Raw genomic sequence first — 19864 nt, 5'->3', positions numbered from 1 at the left:
TAGCATATGGACGGTGGACCCATACAACTTAGCCAGGAGATATATATAAAACTTTAAGAACTGAACTTTTGAGAATGTATTAATACAGGGACCAGTGATGACCATAGAGATTCATTATTTATAGGCTTAATGTTGCTGCATCGTGGTTCACGACTGATTATACCATAAATGTCTGATGGTTGGGGTCTCATCTCTGGGACCTCCAACCTCTCAAGAGAACAGGGGTCCCTGCTATCTTGTTAGTTTCCGTAACTACCGTAGACTTCATTGAATCTGATGCAACAAGCGGCTTCTGGCATCGACAATAAGGGGTCCCCCATTCTCCTGATGCAAGTTTTTGCATCCATTCCCTTTTTGGGCCTGAAAAATCTTTAATGATATCAAACTTTAGAAACAGGTCAATAAATTACATGTTGCTAAGCAACTTATAAACAGTCACTGGAACATTTGATTATTAATGGAATCGGAAGTGGTATTCCAGTTATCTCAGTAAGGTGCATTATTTCTGCAAAGGAATTTAGAAAAAAAATTGTGAGTCTAGACTGTCTTTATTGGCAGATGATTTGTAGTATAAATTACTTACTCTTTGCCTGAGATGAGAGACATTTTTGCACAATGAGTGGTTACAATATTTTGCAAAAAAAGTTGTTGTTTTTTTATCTTTGTTGATATATTTTTTTTTATTCTATTTTTATTGTTTATCTTAGTATCTTAACTGGTTCCCGACCACTGGCTGTGTTTTTACGGCCAGCGGTCAGGGTCCTTAAAACCAGAGCCATAGACTTTTTACGGCTCGGGTTTTAACTTGCTGCCCGCGCGATCGGGCAGCTAAATGTCGGGTCTCCGGCTGTCAGCGACTGCCGGAGACCCTGAGGAGAGGATAGAAGCAGCTTTCGCTGCTTCTGTCTTCTCTGATCACTTGTACACAGCGCTCAATGCGCGCTGTGTACAGGAATAGAGACAGCAGCAGCGGCGCTGTCTCTATTCCTCACAGTGATCATGTGACTGGTCACATGATCGCCGGGTGCCGTTACTGACAGACTGCAGCTAGGTCTTACTAGACCCAGCACAGCCCTATTAGTGACAATCATCACTATGAGAGGGCTGATCTCCCCTGTAACTGGGGCTGCTGTGCAGCTCCAGTTACAGTGGAAAAAGATGGTGTAAAAGAAAGAAAAAAAATATATAAAGTTTCCCAAAGGTCTTTTTTGACCTTTGAGGGACAGACCATAGTAATAAAAAAATAGTAAAGTCAAGTGCAAAAAAAATAAAATAATAAATACACATAAAATACCCACGCCAAAAAAAACCGTTCCCCCCCCCCTGCTTATCATTGTTGTAATGCTAGCGCTGACCCAATTACCCTAATATAGACATGTAATATATTAAAATTTACGGTAGACAATGACGATCACAAATAAAAGGTCTATTTTAGGGTAAAACTATGTTATTACCAAAAAAAATAGCTGAAACGTAAAAAAGCTTATTTTTTTACTATTATTTTCAAACTTTATGAATAAAAATTCTAAAATAGCAAAAAGGATGTGTATAAAAACAATAAAAAAAGAAACCTGCATTGTCTACGGAAAAAACGTCACAAAAATCACGTCGTTAGCCCAACAAATAAAAAAGTGATAGCCATTTAACCAACACGTGCTAAAAAGGGCTAAACGGTGTCTGGTCCTGAAGGCTCAAAATAGCCCGGTCCTGAACTGGTTAAGTGGGTACAAAATATGGCCCAAGTACATTGGACAGCAGATTTACATTAAACAACAAATCGGTTAGAGTAGTCAGACCAATGGTTACATAAGAAATACCATGCATAACAATATACACAGAATAACCACTTTATTAGAGACACCCATCTAGTAACACGTTGGACTTCTTTTGGTCTTCATAGTTGCAGCAATTCGTTATGGCATCGATTTTTTATTAGGTGTTAGAATGATTCTGCAGGAATATTGGCCCATGCGGACAGGATAGCTTCTTGTACTTGCCGCTAAAGTATCCTACTGCCATAGGGTAAACAGCTGCCATGAAGGGATTAAACTGGTTGGCCACAATGCTTAGGTAAGCCCTACTGATCAAAATCCATCCACAGGTATTAGAGGACGCAGGGAGTGCCAAGAATACACATTTTATTCCTGACACCGTTGCATTAGAAAACCCGAGAAGGTTGGCAGTTTTTTAAATACTGCCACCGGCTAGTCTAGAAAGCCTTCCCAGAAGAGTGAAAGCTGTTTCAGCTGCAAAGGGGGACAAACTCAATATTAATGCCTATGTAGTTAGAATGAGAGGTCATAAAAGCTCCTGTAGGTGTAATATGTAGGTGTCTCAATACTTTTAACTATATACTGTAGCTTTGAACCGTCAAGGTATGTACTCCACAAAAACTCAGAAGGTGTCCTGTGATACCTGGCACCAAGATGTCAGCATTTGCGAGGTGTGGTCTCCATGGATCTGACTTGTTTTTCCAGCACATCCAACTGATGCTCAATCAGATTAAAATATTGGGAATTTGAAGGCCCTAGTCAACATCTTGAACTCTTTGTCATGTTCCTCAAACCATTCCTGATCAATTTTTGCATTGGGGCAATATCCTGCTGAAAAAGGCCCCTGCCATCAGGGGGTACTTTGCAATGAAGGGATGGGCTTGGTCTGCAACAATTTTAGGTCGGAGGTATGTGTTAAAGTAACATGAATGCTAGGACCCACATTAAAGCATCACACTACCTCCGCTGGCTTGCCTTCTTCCCATAGTGTATCCTGATGCCATCTCTTCCTAAGTAAGCAGCGCACCCGACCATCCACATGATGTAAGAAGAAATGTGATTCATTCCACCAGGCCACCTTCTATTGCTCCATGGTCCAGTTCTAATGCTCACATTTTCATAACAGGTGCTTTCAGTGGTGGACAGGGGTCAGCATGGGTCTCTTACCGTTTGGAGGCTACACTGCCCCATGGGCAAGTTTCACTGTGTGTTCTGAAACCTTCCTATTATAGCCAGCAGTACCTCTTTTCTGGGATAAGACCAGACTTATCATGCATATTAATGAACCTTGGGCGCGTTGTGTCACCGATTCAACAATTGTCCTTTCTTAGACCACTTTTGGTAGGTATTAACCACTTGATAACAGAATCACGCAATGTTCCCTCTAAGTCTTTGTAGCTAGGGAGCAGTTAGGGCACTGTTAAACCGATCAATCCTAAGCTGCAGCAAATTAATATTGCTGCATAGCCCCTCTAATTAGCCATAATTACCTAGGGTACTTAATGGAATTATGGTAAGATCCATGGAGTCTAGGGCAGAGATGGGGTTAATGCCATGGTGGTCTAGGACAGTGTAAGAGTTAATCCTTCATACCTGGGGTTCATTGGTTACTCATTCCTCCAGGCATCAGCATTATCCAGGCTTTAACAGGAGGCTGAACAGCTTAAGGGGAACAGAGTCCACAAGACCCGCTGTTTTGGAGATGCTCTGACCCAGTCATCCAACCATCACAATTTTTCCTCATTCCAACACATCAACTTCAAAAACTGACTGATCACTTGCCGCCTAATATATTTCACCACTCGACAGGTGTCATTGTCAGAAGATAGTCAATGTTATTCACTGTTTCAACCCCTTCGCACATTATCATGTACATGTATGTCACAGGAAGGGTCCTTTTCCTGCTTTCCGATGTGCATTCACGTGATGGTGATCGCGCTGGCACAGAAGCTGTGCCTGTGCGATCACAGTGGGAGCTCAGCTGTGACTGGCAGCCAGACTCCTGCTGCAATAGCCAAGATCAGAGATAACGTAGATCCTGGCTGTTTTAACCCCTTAAATGCCCTGCTCAATAGCAACCACTGTCACCAGGCAGAGGAATGGCCTAATAGACTACTTGTCAGCTTTATACTGACAGGCAGTAATGCTTTGGTATACTAAGTATACCAAAGCATTATATCAGCATTCAGAAAATCGCAATGTGAAGTCCACTAGCGGGACAAAAAAAAAAAAAAATGATTAAATACAGTTAAATAAAGGTTTTAAAAAGTGCACAGTAAAAAATTTTTGTTTTCCAGAAACAGGATTTTCTTGTGGAAGTGTAAAAAATAAATAAAAATACAAGTATATGGTATCGCCGCATTAAAAAAAATGTTTATGTTACACGTATTGATTGCCAAATAAAAGAAAACTACACTTTAATTACTCCAACAACTTTATTTTCAAAGAGTAACCAAAAAGACAAAAAGCAAGTGAGCAGCGCCAGCAAAGGGTAGTTTTTTCAATTTGCATAATATTGCTATTTTTTGTACATTGCTTTGTACCTCTCACAATTATATGCTCTGATAGATTTTTATCTGGATGGACCCGCAGCTGGCAGCTCTACGTATTGTACTAATGTACTACAAAATTTATATGAAGTCGTGCTCTGCCAGGTGAGCATAACCATACTCTTCTGCTAAGTACATCTTTTGTTGGGATACTGCCCTATGTTGCGCCCCTGTGTGCATTTTTTTGTCGTGCCCCTGTGTGCATTTTTTTGTCGTGCCCCTGTGTGCATTTTTTTGTCTCGCCCCAGTGTGCATTTTTTTGTCTCTCTAAGCGAATTTAGTCTAATAAGGAATACTTTTTTTCTCATTTCAAATGGACTGGTCTTAAGATGTTGGGTAGGAGGAGGGTAAGAATGAAAGCTCCTGTTGTTACAATCTATAAAACCTGTCGCTCTATGTTAACTTAAATCAATGTGATATCAGTGTACCACAGTTCAACCCACATGCATCCAGCCGTCATAACCAGCAATAACAATATGCTGTTACATGGTGTAATCTCGCTAAGTAAACATGTCTTTCCTTTCTGGCATGTCAATTAACTCACTTGATAGGCAGCAAGCACACTGCGGAACATTGAGAGAAAACGTGCATAGCTTTTCCTTTGTGCAGCCAGGCCAACATGAGGGCGATGTTCCATATAACAGAACAGTTAATAAACTCCAGAATCCCAACTGTAAACCCTTACAACATGTGATCTATGCTGTCTGCTCCACATTCACAGCATTGTGATAACAAAAAGTCATATAAAATTCCTTTAATCTGACCCCAAAAGTACTATGATTTCTCAAACCAAACTGAATTTAAATCTGGAATTACCCAATGGTGGTGACTTTTCAGAATCCAAATGAGGTAAGTAGGTCCAAATACCATAAAATGAGTGGGGGGGGGGGGGGGTGTCGTAACATGGAAATTATATTTTCCTGCATTTTAATTTGATGTTAAAAATAACCAATTATACTGAAAACCAGCGATGCCATGAGTGCCAGGCTAACAGAGTTTTACTGTAATTTGTCTTATAGCCAGAATAATACTAAGCATATCCACTATAGTGTTGCCAACCTCTATTTTTGTGTATAGTGTTGCCAACCTCCAGAATAATGGAATTGACCACAAAGGTGGGAAATCTGCCTAAGAATAGATGAGTCTGATGCCAACCTGCAGCAATTTATCATAGATGGAGCTGCAATGCCATTATCATTAGTGACTATTTTGCTCTGATTTCTTTACAGGACATATGTTTTTTTAGAGCGGAAAGTAATATTTCATGGTCATTTCATCTTGTAGGATTTTTCACAGTACGATGTTTTACTTTTTCAAAAATTGTAGCTAGATTTTCTATACCGGATTATGTGGCATCCATCTTGCCTGAGCTGCTGTTGTTAAGTATAAACAGCAATTGAGAGATTTGCTTTACAGCAGCCATATGGACAGCGGCGTAGCTGTAGGGGGTGCAAACGCGTGCGCAGTAGAGCCGATTAGACCCGTGCAGCTTCAGTGGCCCTGTCAATCAGAAAAGGAGGAAAGGACTGGAAGAGAATGTAGAACTGTTTGGAGTAACGGTGACGCACTTATTGCTCCAAACTGTTTATTTGCATATTCCGAATAAACATATTTCTGCAACAGATCCACGCATCTGAAAAAGTTAAAAAACATTATATTCAGGTGAGGCTACACGACCATACTGTGCTGCTGCTTTTATAGGGCAATTTCTGGTGACAGACTCCCTTCAACATATTAACTTGATTTAAACAATACTGTAGGTCATTTTCTGGTGTTAAATTCTCCATTAAAGGCCTATTCTGGGCAAAAAGAATAAAAGCCAAATTAAACACATACCAGTAGTTTAATGTGCTCGTTTGTTGTCTCTAACTTGTGGAATTTAGGAGATCCACCAGTAAGCCAAATTAGGAAATTCACTTGGTTCTTGTATGTCATGGAAATGACAAATTCCTATTATTGCTATACACTGACTGCTAGTCATGCACCACCCATGAGGAACCCCCAGCCCTTCTTATTTTTTTTCACAACTTTACCAATAAGGTTTCATCAGCCAATAGCAATTTAGCAGGAGTGACATTAGTCCAACATCATTCTAATTGTGTCTCCTATCTTGTGCTCCATCAGCCAGTGTCACAACCATCCGCAGCTACAGAATTGGTAATAATCCTTCGTCTCCTGGTTCAAATTGGTAAGAATCTCTTTGTTATCTTTTTTGGCAATGGGCAGTAGAGCATGGCTGATTGCGTTCCATGGGCTTGTTACAAGGAAGAGCAATTTGGTAATAGGGTTTTAGAGCTGTGGAGAAGTTGGTAGCCTGTATTCTGTCTATGGCCCAGCAGGCACAGACTGTCATAAAACAGCCAGTGTCTCCAGATGGGCTAACAAGGAAGTTTCCCTAGTTTCCCTACTATTACTGGATCACTGTTTGTAATGGAAGAAATCTGATAATAAGCATAGTTCCTAATATTTGGAATGATCAAATGGTCAGAATAATCTGATAAGAATATTCCAAAATATATGGAAAGTATCAAAGCAATCAATACATACAGAAAATGTGCCAAACCTGTTTATCCAACATGGCTATTAAAGTGTTAATCTTTTAAGCTAAACTTCTGAAAACACAGTTGTCATATAAGATCTCAGTGGCCAGGTGACATGCACACAGGTAGGCTGACGACACAACTTAGAGCGCACGTCATTCACAAATTGTTACCTTCCCACTTGTTTTCTATGCTGGCAAGATCTAGGAAATTATATTAATGAATAACAGCAGTACAGAGCCAAATCCAAAACGCACATTCCAGATAGTCAGAGGCTGTAAGGCTCCAGGATTAAGGGAACTCTCACAGAGACAGGAAACAGTGTTAGAAATATTAGTCATTTATGTTGTATTTCGTTTCAGGGACGTTGTTTACTAATTATAGTGACATGATGTGTTTCATTACATGCAATCCAATCCTCTCTAGTGTGACCGTCAAATTAACTTAAGTATTTAATGGGTTTACTGACACATTCTCCAGTCAATGGTATAATAGCAAACACGTTAAAGAGACAACTTATGCTATGAATCCAATAATGCAGGTTGGACAGATAGATAGATAGATAGATACAGGGGTGTAACTAGGAAAAACTGGGCCCCATAGCAAACTTTTGACTGGGGCCCCCATCCCCTGGGTGTCACACAACCCCCCCCCCCCTTGTAGATAGTGCCTTTTTTACAGCCCCCCCTGTAGATAACGCCATACAGTCCCCCCTGTAGATAACAGAAACTGTATGGCGTTATCTACAGGGGGGACTGTATGGCGTTATCTACAGGGGGGACTGTATGGCGTTATCTACAGAGGGGGACTGTATGGCCTTATCTACAGGGGGGACTGTATGGCGTTATCTACAGAGGGGGACTGTATGGCGTTATCTACAGGGGGGACTGTGTGGCATTATCTACAGGGGGCTGTGTGGCGTTATCTACAGGGGGGACTGTATGGCGTTATCTACAGGGGGACTGTATGGCGTTATCTACAGGGGGACTGTATGGTGTTATCTACAGAGGGGGCTGTATGGCACTAACGCCATACAGCCCCCATAGCAGAGAACGCCATACAGCCCCCCCTGTAGAGAACGCCATACAGCCCCCCCTGTAGGGAACGGCGTACAGCCCCCCCTGTAGGGAACACCATACAGCGCCCCCCCTGCAGGGAACGCCATACAGCGCCCCCTCCCTGCAGGGAACGCCATACAGCGCCCCCCCCTGCAGGGAACGCCATACAGCGCCCCCCCTGCAGGGAACGCCATACAGTGCCCCCCCTGCAGGCAACGCCATACAGCGCCCACCCCAAAGAAAAAGCGACCTATAGTGTTTCCTACAAATAACATGTATCCCCTATCCACAGGATAGGGGATACATGTGTGATCGCTGGCATTGATAGGGAGAACGGGGGACTGAAAGTCCCCTGAAGTTCTCCATGACTAACCTCTGACTTCCGGCGTCTGTGTCGGCAGCTCAATAAAAATGAAAGGAGCGCTGGTCACGCATGAGCACAAGCGCGACCAGCGCTCCATTCATTTCTACGGAGCTGCCGACACAGACCCCGGAAGTCCGAGGTTTGTGATGGAGAACTTCAGGGGATTTTCAGTCCCCCGTTCTCCCTATCGCTGCCAGCGATCACACATGTATCCCCTGTCCTGTGGATAGGGGATACATGTCTTTTGTTTAATGGCAGAGCGGGGAGATACCTCCCTGCTCTGCCGTAGTCGTGTTCAGTGGCGTCCCGCTGTAGCAGCCATAGCGGCTGCTAGCGGAGCCTGCGGCCATGGTGGGGGCCCGTGCGGTAGTTACGCCACTGGATAGATAGATAGATATGAGATAGATAGATAGACAGATAGGGGAGATCAAAGAACTTTGGGGTGACTTTTAATATTCGTAATAACTAGAGTAGGGTGTTAATTATAACTTATAGTACACACCTCAGCTGCTGCACCATACCTCCCAACCATCCTGGATTCAGCGGGACAGTTCCGGATTCCAGGCAGTGTTCCACTGTCCCGGGTGGCCGGTGATTTGTCCCGGGTGGCCGGTGATTTGTCCCGGTCTCAACTGTGTTGCGTCCTCAGGACGCAGATACAGTTGAATCCAATGCTGAAGAAGGGAACCGTCAGCTCCCTGCTCCAGCACTCAACTATGGAGTACCGGGCCAGAACAGCGTGAACTTTCTGGCCGGGGAATCCTGTCTTGTAAAGCCCCATATTTGGACAGTGACATCAATGGCTCCTCCAGGAGTGGAATCCCCGACCAAAGCGCTGCCAGGGGCTCTTTCTGAAGAGGAATAGCCGGCCAGAGCATTGCCGACGCTCTGGCCGGGGATTCCCCTCCTGGAGAAGCCCCTGGCATCACTATCCATATATGGACAGTGACGTCAGGGGCTCTTCCTGAAGCGGAATACCCGGCCAGAGCATTGCTGACGCTCTAGCAGGGGATTCCGCTCCCGGAGAAGCCTCTGGTATCACTATCCATATATCGACAGTGACATCAGGGGCTCCAACTGAAGCGTGGCCGATGCTCTGGCTGGGGTTTCTGCTCCTGGAGGTAGCCCCAATGGAGTTATGTACAGGGATGGGGGGGGGTTAGAACTATCTAGAGGCAGTGTGGAGCTATCTACAGGGGGAGTTAGCTGAGGCAGAGCGCTAGCGGCTCTGCTCCGGGACTCCATCTCTGGGGAGCCCCTGACATCACTGTCCATATATGGACAGTGATGTCAGGGGCTTACCCAGAGATGGAGTGCCGGAGCAGAGCCGCTAGCATATATGGAGAGTGATGTCAGAGGGGGAGAAGGAGTCCCAGGCAGAGCGCTACAAGCGGCTGTACTCCAGGACTCTGTCTCTGGGGAGCCCCTGACAAATACTGTCCATATATAGACTGTGATGTCAGAGGGAGAGAAGGAGTCCCAGGCAGAGCGCTAGTGGCTCTGCTCCAAGACTCATTTTCTGAGGAAGCCCCTGACGTCACTGTCCATATATGGACAGTGATGTCAGGAGGAGTGAAGAAGTCCCAGGCAGAGTGCTATAAGCTCTTCTCTGGGGTAGCCCCTGACATCACTATCCATATATGGACAGTGATGTCAGGAGGAGAGAAGGAGTCCCAGGCAGAGCGCTAGCGGCTCTGCTCCAGGACTCCTTCTCTGGGGAAGCCCCTGACATCACTGTCTATATATGGACAGTGATGTCAGGAGCTGAGCAGGAGTCCCAGGCAGAGTGCTAGTAGTGCTCTGCCGGGACTATGGCTATGGGGTTGCCCCTGACAACACTGTCCATATATGGACATTGACAGGAGGGGGGCTGTGTGGCACTTTCTGCAGAGGGCACTAAATGTATGGGGGTACAAAGTGGGAGCCTAACTTCTATATGGGGCATAAACAGGGCCTAACGTCTATTTCGGGACACAAAGTGACATTTTCTGCTATTTTACTGCCGCCGTAAGTTCCTCCGCAAAGGGGCTTACCAAGTCTGTGTCGTCCAAGGGCCCACATAAACCTGGAGCCAGCCCTGTGTGTGGGGGTTCTATGTTAGCATGATACTGTATGGGCTGAACCGGGTGTGTATGGGCTGGGATTGGGCGGGATTAGAGGCGTGGCTTAAAATTAAAAAAATGCCTCTTTGCGATGCTTGAAAGTTCAGAGGTATGCTGCAGAACCTTATTCTGAATTGGAAGCAGGAGCTACAAGTCAGTTATAGGATAACTCAAAATGTCCCATTCCTCTTCAGAATTATGTTCTGAAGTAGCAGAGGAGTATATAAGACCTAGTTCACACTGAGTTTTTTGCAGGCAGAAAAAATCTCCCTCAAAACTCCTTCAGGAATTTGCCACATTTTTCGCCTGCAGCCATTGAGGACCTCGGGCAAAGAAAGTTGCGAAATACGCTTGGAAACTAGGGCCATGGGTTTTTTCTGCCTCCTATTTCAATGGGAGGTCAGACGCGTAGCTGTGGCAAGAAAGGACATAGCTAAAAGCCGTCCGGGAAATAAAAACCTCTGCCTCCCATTGAAATCAATGGGGGAAATTTCGGCCATTTTTTGCCACTGATTCTGTAGCAGTTTCTGCGTCGAAATTAGCACCAAAAAAACTCAGTGTGAACTGGGCCTTACAGTGACAGACAAAGTAAATTCCTTTAAATAGTGTCAGCACAGTTCACCCCAAAAAGTGTCCTCCGCAGTAACACTCACACAGTGTCAGCCCCAATGCCCTTCATTCACTGGGAACCACATATGCCCCACATATGCCCCATGCATTTATAGCTACAATGCTCTTTATCATACAATGCCAGCCGCATAATGACCTTTATACAGTAAAAGCCACAGATGCTCCATACAGAAGTTGTGTTGTTAGTATCTGGGATTTTTTGCCTGGTGCCCTGCATATCCAGATATACTCAGGATGTGGATACAGTTAAATACTGCGGTGGGGCACAGGAGCCCACGGCTCCCTGACATTCATCCTCATAGGCCACTAGCCACTTCAGGCTATTACTATTTTTAGGGGTACTAGCTATTTGCGAAAATTATGGGCACTGTGTGGGCATTATAAATGTTAGGGTTTCATCACTATGTTTCGCACAAATTACTGTAAGGGGCACTATCTGTGGTACTAGTATTTTCAGAGTGAATATATAAGGTCCACACTGAGTTTTTTGCAGGCAGAAAATTCTGCCTCAAAATTCAGTTTGGAATTTTGAGGCAGGATTTTCACCTGCCTGCACGGAGTTTGCCGTGTTTTTTGCTGCGTCTTTCACGGCATTTTTCGTTTTGCGCCCATTGAGTGCCACGGGCAAAAGCGCAGCGAAATACGCTTTCTCTGCCTGTCAATGGGAGGTCAGAGGCGTAAACGCCTGAAGATAGGGCATGTCGCTTCTTTTTACCGCTAGGGTTAAAAAATGGGAGGCATTTTCGGATGTTTTTTGGCGCGTTTTCCAACGCGGTTTCCGCGTCAAAAAATGTGTAAAAAAACTTAGTGTGAACAGGGCCTTACACCAATTTTTCTGAAGCTCAGTATTTGGGGGGACTGGGCAGAACATCAGGCACACTATTGTAGGTAGCAGCAGGATAGCATTATTAAATTGGGCAGCAGAAATGGGAGTTTGTTTAAAAAAAGTGGGGATGTCCTGGAAAAGCAAGGAGCCAAAGATGGCTGGGCGGAAAACTCTCCAGAGATGATTCATGGTTAGGGGAAATATTCATGGTGGTTTGAGTTGGATGGAGACAAAATTGGAAAAAGAATGACTCAAATCAGAAAACACGTCAACTGTGATTCACTGGATGTAATTGTTGTTTATTCTGCCTCTGACTGTGTCTGATCAGTACTGTTTTTACCTGCATGTTCTGCAGTCTGAAGATCATAGTTGTAATGGTACTTGTGTAGTGGTACTATTTGATTATTATTTAAAGGTACAGTATACTACCATATATAGATTGGTGTTTACGACGTGGGAAATTATTTGGGGCAGGGCTGATGCGGGACATTTATGGATATATTTATGGTTACAGATTACAGGTCTCTTAATAAAAAGATAATATCCAGGAAAGTGTACCGATGAGGTAGTGTTAGACCTCATGCACACGACCGTATCCATGTGCACGGCCGGCAGCGGACTGTCAGCCGCAAGCTGCCTGCGAATCGCGGGCAATGCACACGGCCGCGGCCATTATTTTCAATGAGCCCGGACCGCAGAAGACGGCCGTAATAAGACATGTCCGTTCTTTCTGTGGTGCGGGCTCCCGGGCCATGCACAGACCGTAAAAACTACGGTCGTGTGCATGGCCCCATAGAAATGAATGGGGCCGCAATTCTCCCGTGGATTTTCGGTGGAATTGTGGCCGCAAAAGCACGTTCATGTGCATAGGGCCTTAGTCTATCATTTGTTATACAGTTTGCCTTAGGGTAATGTTCACACGGCCTATTTTCGGCCGTAAAGTCCCGAAAAACGGCCGAAAAATCGGAAGCAGAAAACCTCCAAACATCGGCCCATTGATTTCAATGGGAAAACGGCGTTCTTTTCCTACTAAGCGTTTTTCGCTGCATTTTTACGCGTAAAAAAAACGGCCGCGAAAAAGAAGTCAAGGTCACTTCTTGGGACGTTTTTGGAGCCTTTTTCATTGACTCTATAGAAAAACGCTCCAAAAACGGCTGTAAAAAACGGCCATAAAAAACGCAGCGAAAATCGGAGCTGTTTTCCCCTGATAACAGCTCTGTATTTTGAGACGTTTTTTCTCACTGCTTGTGAACATACCCTTATAGCAATTCTGCCTTCCAGATATACCATATATATACAGTGACAGCTACAATGCGCCATAACTAAGTGGTACCAGGTATTGTAGAGATGTGTCCTCCCTTAACTTATCTCTAAGCCCGACATATTCTGAGATGCATGGCACGAGAAGGGCCGTATTTACAGCTCACACTGCCCCTGGCACTAGGCCTGAAAAGATCCCCACTAAAGGCCCATTTTTTTAGCCAGTTATCGTCATTATTTGCTTTCTTTTGACCAATCATAATGATAATTGGTCAGTGTTAACAAATGAGAAGATCAACGATAAAACTTTTGTTTATCGTTTCTCAGCAATTGTGATGTTGTAAAAATAATTGTTTTGGTAAAAGGTATTCCACAGCACTCAGGTTTGCTCCACTTCAATTTAGAGAGAGAGATGCAAATTCCAAGCCCAAAAATACCATCCAGACGGGTAATTGGTATAAAAAATTGAGGACAGCATCCATATGGCAAAAATATATCTGTGTTTATTAACACATCCCGGATATATCAAAAAGGCTACGTTTCGACTCCTGCGGAGTCGAAACATAGCCTTTTTTATTTATTTGGTATGTGTTAATAAATACAGAAATATTTTTGCCATATAGATGCTGTCCTCAATTTTTTGTAAAAATAATTGTTATCGGTGGAACGATTGGAAAATGTAAATGCTGCTCATAGTGAAATATACATTTGGCATTGTTGCCTAGCGCACAGCCGGGTCTGGTGTCAGGTGGTGTGGAATGTGTTCCCCAAGACTCATGTGCTCTATTGGGAAATATAGGGCACATTATACTGTACCAGAATGTGGAATCTGTATACATAGATTAGGCCTACCCTCAAATTATATTAATACAATGTGTAAATATTACCACTATGGCTAAATAATACTCCTATACCATGAATGAATAATACCACCATACTTTGTCTGGATGACACCAACATATTGTGAGTGGATTATACTACCATTCCGTAACTGGATGACACCACCATACCGTGACTGTATATTACTACCATACTGTGACTGTATATTACTACCATACCGTGACTGGATAATATTACCATACCATGACTGGCTAACGTCACCATACTGTGACTGGATAACACTCCTGTACCGTGACTGAATTATACCCCCATACTGTGACTGAACACCACCATACTGTGACAGGATAATACTACCATACCATAACTGGATAATACTACCATACTGTGACTGGATAACACTCCTATACCATGACTGGATAAAACCACCATACAGGACTGGATAATACCACCATACCAATACCATGACTGGATAATACTACTACCTTATGGTGATTTGGATAATACCACCATAATGTGACTGGATAACACCATCATACTATGACTAGATAATATCACCATACCGTGACTGGATTTGACCACCATACTGTGACTGGATAATACTACCATACCCTGACTGAATGATACCACCATACTGTGACTGGATAACACCACCATATTGTGACTAGATAATACTACCATTCCGTGACTGGATAATACTACCATACGTAGACTGGATAACACTACCATACTGTAACTGGATAATACTGCCATTCTGTTACTGGATAATACTACCATACTATAACTAGTTAATAATATAATACTGTGACTGGTTAATATCCCCATGACTAGATAACACTCCCATAACGTGACTGGATAACAGCACCATACAGTGACAGGATAATATCACCATACCGTGATTGGATAATACTACCATACCATGACTGGAAAATACCACCGTACTGTGAATGGATAGTACTTCCATACCGTGACTGGATAAGGCTTTGTTCACATCTGCGTCGGGGCTCCGTTAATGAGTTCCGCCAGACCTTTCCATCAGGGGAACCCATGAGCAGAAACCAAACGGAAACCATAGCTTTCCATTTGCATTACCATTGATTTCAATGGTAATGCTTCTGTTACTAATGTTTTCCATTTGACTCCATTCCGTAAAGGCTTCCGTTTTTTTGGTAGAATCAATAGCATAGTCGACTATGCTATTGATTCCGCCAAAAAACCTGAAACCTTACGGAACAGAGACAAATGAAAATGGTAATGCAAGCGGAAAGCTAGGGTTTCCGTTCATGGGTTCCCCTGACAAAAAGGTCTGATGGAACCCAACACAGATGTGAACGAAGCCTAATACTGCCATACTGTGACTGGATAACACCACCATACCGTGACTGGATAATATCACCATACCGTGACTGGATAATACTACCTTACTGTGACTGGATAACTCTACCATACTGTGACTGGATAATACTACCATACGAATATAGCCATCTTTAACTTGACTGTGACAACTTGCTGCAGCCTGATATCACACAACAAAAGCCATTGAAAAGTCATTGAAAAAGTCAAGATAAGAGATCTAGCCACTGTTTATTTAATGCGTTAAAAGTCAAGTTAAAGACGGCTACATCTGTACCTTGACTGGATAACTCCACCATACCGTGACTGGATAATACTACCATATTGTGACCAGATAACACTCCCATACCGCGACTGGATACCACCATACCGTGACAGAATAACACCACCATACTGTGACTGGATAACACCACTATACAGTGAATGAACAACACTGCCATATCGTGACTAAATAACATCACCATACCATGACTGATAACACTATCGTAACAAAAAAGTTGTGTGCAACCTTGCGAACATTTCCAAATGTCTGATAGGGAAATATTGTAGTTGATGTGCATGTCGTCCTAATGCCAAAATTCTAGCCTTATAGCCAAATCTACCTCCCCACACAAGCAAACTATAAGTATGCCCCCTCCGCCACACATTTTATTTAGGATGTATTTACACAGTGTTCAAATTGCATTTTGCTTACGATTTTCCCAAATTTAAGCGCAGCAAAAATTGCAATATTGCTGCAACACGTGAATATACTCTTATAGTCAAGTTGCTCTCTCCACAAAAATTATCTCTAGAACCCTTTCTCCCTCACATATAACATTTGCAGCCAAGTCCTCCTCCCCCACATATGATTTATAAAGAAGCTCTTACACCACAAAATAAACTATAAAGAAATCTGCATACCTCACAAAAATGATTTATAAAGAATCCCCCCTATACTCATAACAAAGTCCCCTCCCCACAAAATCGATCTATAAAGTATCACCACACATAAAGCATTTACAACCAAGTTCTCCCTCCCCAAAAAATCAATCTATAAAGAATCACCACATATATAGCATTTATTACCAAGTCCCCCCTCCCCCACAAAATCGATCTATACAGAAGCCCCCATCCTATTACACATATAATATATAGCTCCCACTTCCCTCCCTCCCTCACACAGAACATAAATTAACATGGATTACATTACAGCTGCTACTCTTATCAGACTCCTGAGGTAGGTAGAGGAGTCCTCATTGTGGTAGCAGCAGAGGATAGAGGAGAGCTGCGGGAGGCCCACGCTAAAGGGACTTTTAGACGAGCCAAGAAATTGTAACGATCGAACGATTAGCGATTCGTTAGCGAGTCGTTCCGTAGAGAAATATAATCGTTGAAATAGTCATCGTTGTGATCGGTGTTTAGGTCGCTTGTCTGGCATCTTTTTGTGCATTTGCACCTTCTTTGCCATTGAAAGACGAATAATACCTGTTTAAATTTGCACATTTAGTGACAACGAACAATAATATTTATCTCTTTCAAAACGTTGCGATCGTCCATATACGAAGGATATATCGTTAATTATTCAATCGCTTGCAGTGATTTATCACTTTTGCTCAATTTAATGATTATTCGAACGAGAATCGACTCGTCTAAAAGGCACTTAAGTTTGTGTGCAGGACAGGCTGCACTCAGCGTTCACTTCACACTGCAGAGGAGAGTAAAGTACATTTCTCCTCTCTGTCATGCTGCCCGTGTGTGAAACCCCTCCCAGTATACTTGTTAGTCTGGCGGGGGCAAAGGAGGGTGTTACAAAAAAATAATTTATATTTAAAAAATTTTAATATTCTCACCTGGCGGCCTCCCGCACGGTGCTTCCCTAGGCACTGGACCTCCAATGCCCAGTGGTAAATACGGCCCTGGGCACGAGTTGTTACACAAATGTAAAAAAACTCATACCACTGATGGATGCCTTAGATGGTGCCCAGATACTCCCATGTTAAAAAATTGATACATTTAATGTATCTTTTTTTTTTTTTACTAAATGGCAGTGACAGATGCCTCTGACGGATGCCATCCATCGGCTATCCGTTGCCCATAGACTCACACGTTGAGAAAATGTATACGTTTAACATACTTTTTGTTGCTGGATGGTGCGAGATTGTATTTAATTTGTATCATGACAAATTTTATAATTTAAGGCAATTCAAGAAAAGTTAAGGGCGGACAGATCTATAGTTCCAGGCGCAACTGAACATACACTTTGGGTTGAATAAGTACATTATACATATGCTACATTTACAAAGGAAAACGGTAAAGTGTATGTTACCTGATGGGGATGCACAGCTTTGAATTGTATGTCATCCTTGTCAATGCTATGTAGAAATAAAAACAGCAGAATTGTGAAGAACCATGGGTCTTTATTTACCCATAGAGTCATTTTTCCTCTTACACTAATGAAATGTTGTGGTAGGGGGGCAGGTGACACTGACGGAACCCCCTCTGGGATACTGGATTGGAGGATCAGAACAGTTATAACAACATCACAACTAATATTGCATATTTAACAATACCATAATATAAAGATGTAGCAGTGCTGATTTGATCATTAAACTGTTTATTTTGTGCCATGCTACATTGATATTCTTGGCTCTTCTACATCCTTACTTACTTACTTACTTACTTACTTACTTGCTTAATTTATAAGTGAGATACTTTTACAAAAATCAGGTTTTATAACACCGGCATCATAGGCAGAATAGACTGAGCTGCAGTACTGCGACACATACATGAAAGGTGTTGTGGTGCAGAATACTGCAGTTAAAGAGGAGCAGTGCAGATTCCTAGGCATAGGCTGTCAATGTAAAATCTTAGAAAACCACTTGTAATGGTCATGATGGTCACTTTTTCCCTACAGATTTTTCTTTTTTATTGCCACATTTCAAATATGATCTATATTTGATATTACATTATGCATCCGGTCACCATTTCTACCAACTGACCCTTGCAGCAAATCTCACCCCCTAGTAATGCCAGGAATGCTTTCTTTGCCAGTCAGTATCAGCATAGTTAAATATATAAATAAAATCACCTAAATTTATAATTCTCACATTTTTTGTAGCCTGTTGAAATTATGTGTGGACTAGAACTGCGGTCGAATTTCATTCATATTCAGATCGCTATGGGACACTGTAAGTAATGATCAGTGTAATTAATCATACTAATTCAGTATATAATGTGCCATATAAATAATAAAGAGAAAAGATATTGAATGAAAATTGAAGGTTGTCAGTTTGCAAGATCTATCATTAAACGGAACTTTTACTATTATTCTGCAAACTTCAGGGCTGCTGATATATCAGCTCAAAACGAAGAAAACTTGAGCGCACCTTTTTGAGACGACACTGATAAAGTTCCTTTCCAAATGACAGGCTGAATGTTTTACATCTGAATTGAGGCAGCATATTGAACTTTTAATCATTTCCTACTGTCCTTTTGCATATACATCAATGTCACATAAGAAACTAGCACAATATTGACATGATATTTGCAGTTCTAATTCTGTAAAACATAACAAAGGTACCAAAAATTATAATGTCACATCAGTTTGCTTCTACCAGTCCATAGCATTTCAAATGTCAAGATTTATCCCTTCAGTGTATACTGATGGACATATGTGACACAGGGCCCATCTATCTATCATCTCTATCTATCTATCTATCTATCTATCTATCTATCTATCTATCTATCTATCTATCTATCTATCTATCTATCTATCTATCTATCTATCTTTCCGTCTGGGACTGGTTTCAGCTTTAAGTGCGCATTTGGGTGACAAATTAATACTAAGTATAAATAAGTTATATCAAACATCCATAAAAATAGTGTTAAACAGCATACAGATAAATAGTGAAACATCGCTATATGGTGCTCAAATGAAACAAACTTCTATAAATACCACCATACAGCAAATAAATATTACCGCAATCTGCTGTATAAATAAAGCTGTTGTAAAGTAATTTGACTACACAGTGCTCAAATAAGACCCTGAAATGTCCCTATATGCACACGCATTTGAACGCTCTGTAGATAAATGCAAGATCACGCACATGAGGTTCTTAGTACACATCACCTACAGGGAGAGCAGTGCACACACACACACACAGGGCCGCAATCAGGGGGGTATTAGGGGTACTTCTGTAAGGGGCCCGGCCAGTGGCCCGCGGCATGAGGGGGCCCGTGTCGCCCGCCGGCACGGTCCCCCACCATGGCCGGAGGCTACGCTAGCAGCCGCTATGGCTGCTACAGTGCGACGCCACTGAACACTACGGCAGAGCAGGGAGGTATCTCCCCGCTCTGCCATTAAACAAAAGACATGTATCCCCTACCACAGGATAGGGGATACATGTGTGATCGCTGGCATTGATAGGGAGAACGGGGGATTGTAAGTCCCCAGAAGTTCTCCATCACAAACCTCGGACTTCCGGGTCTGTGTCGGCCACTCCGTAGAAATGAATGGAGCACCGGTCGCGCTTGTGCGCATGCGTGACCAGCGCTCCTTTTATTTTTGTTGAGCTGCGCAGACTCTGGAAGT

General features: G+C 42.8%; 1 long non-coding RNA gene across 2 annotated transcripts in view; it reads left to right on the top strand.

Moving 5' to 3' along the window:
- Nucleotides 1-5017: 5017 nt before the first annotated feature.
- LOC142760907 (uncharacterized) overlaps nt 5018-19864 on the top strand; it is a 72798-nt gene continuing 57951 nt past the window's right edge. For both annotated transcript variants that reach the window (XR_012883448.1, XR_012883449.1), the window contains exons 1-3: nt 5018-5170; nt 6446-6509; nt 18392-18461. This is a non-coding gene — a long non-coding RNA (uncharacterized LOC142760907). The remainder of the gene's footprint in view (nt 5171-6445; nt 6510-18391; nt 18462-19864) is intronic.

Source organism: Rhinoderma darwinii, chromosome 4, assembly GCF_050947455.1.
Source record: "Rhinoderma darwinii isolate aRhiDar2 chromosome 4, aRhiDar2.hap1, whole genome shotgun sequence".
Taxonomy (NCBI): Eukaryota; Metazoa; Chordata; class Amphibia; order Anura; family Rhinodermatidae; genus Rhinoderma; species Rhinoderma darwinii.
This window is presented reverse-complemented; position numbering and strand designations above follow the sequence as displayed.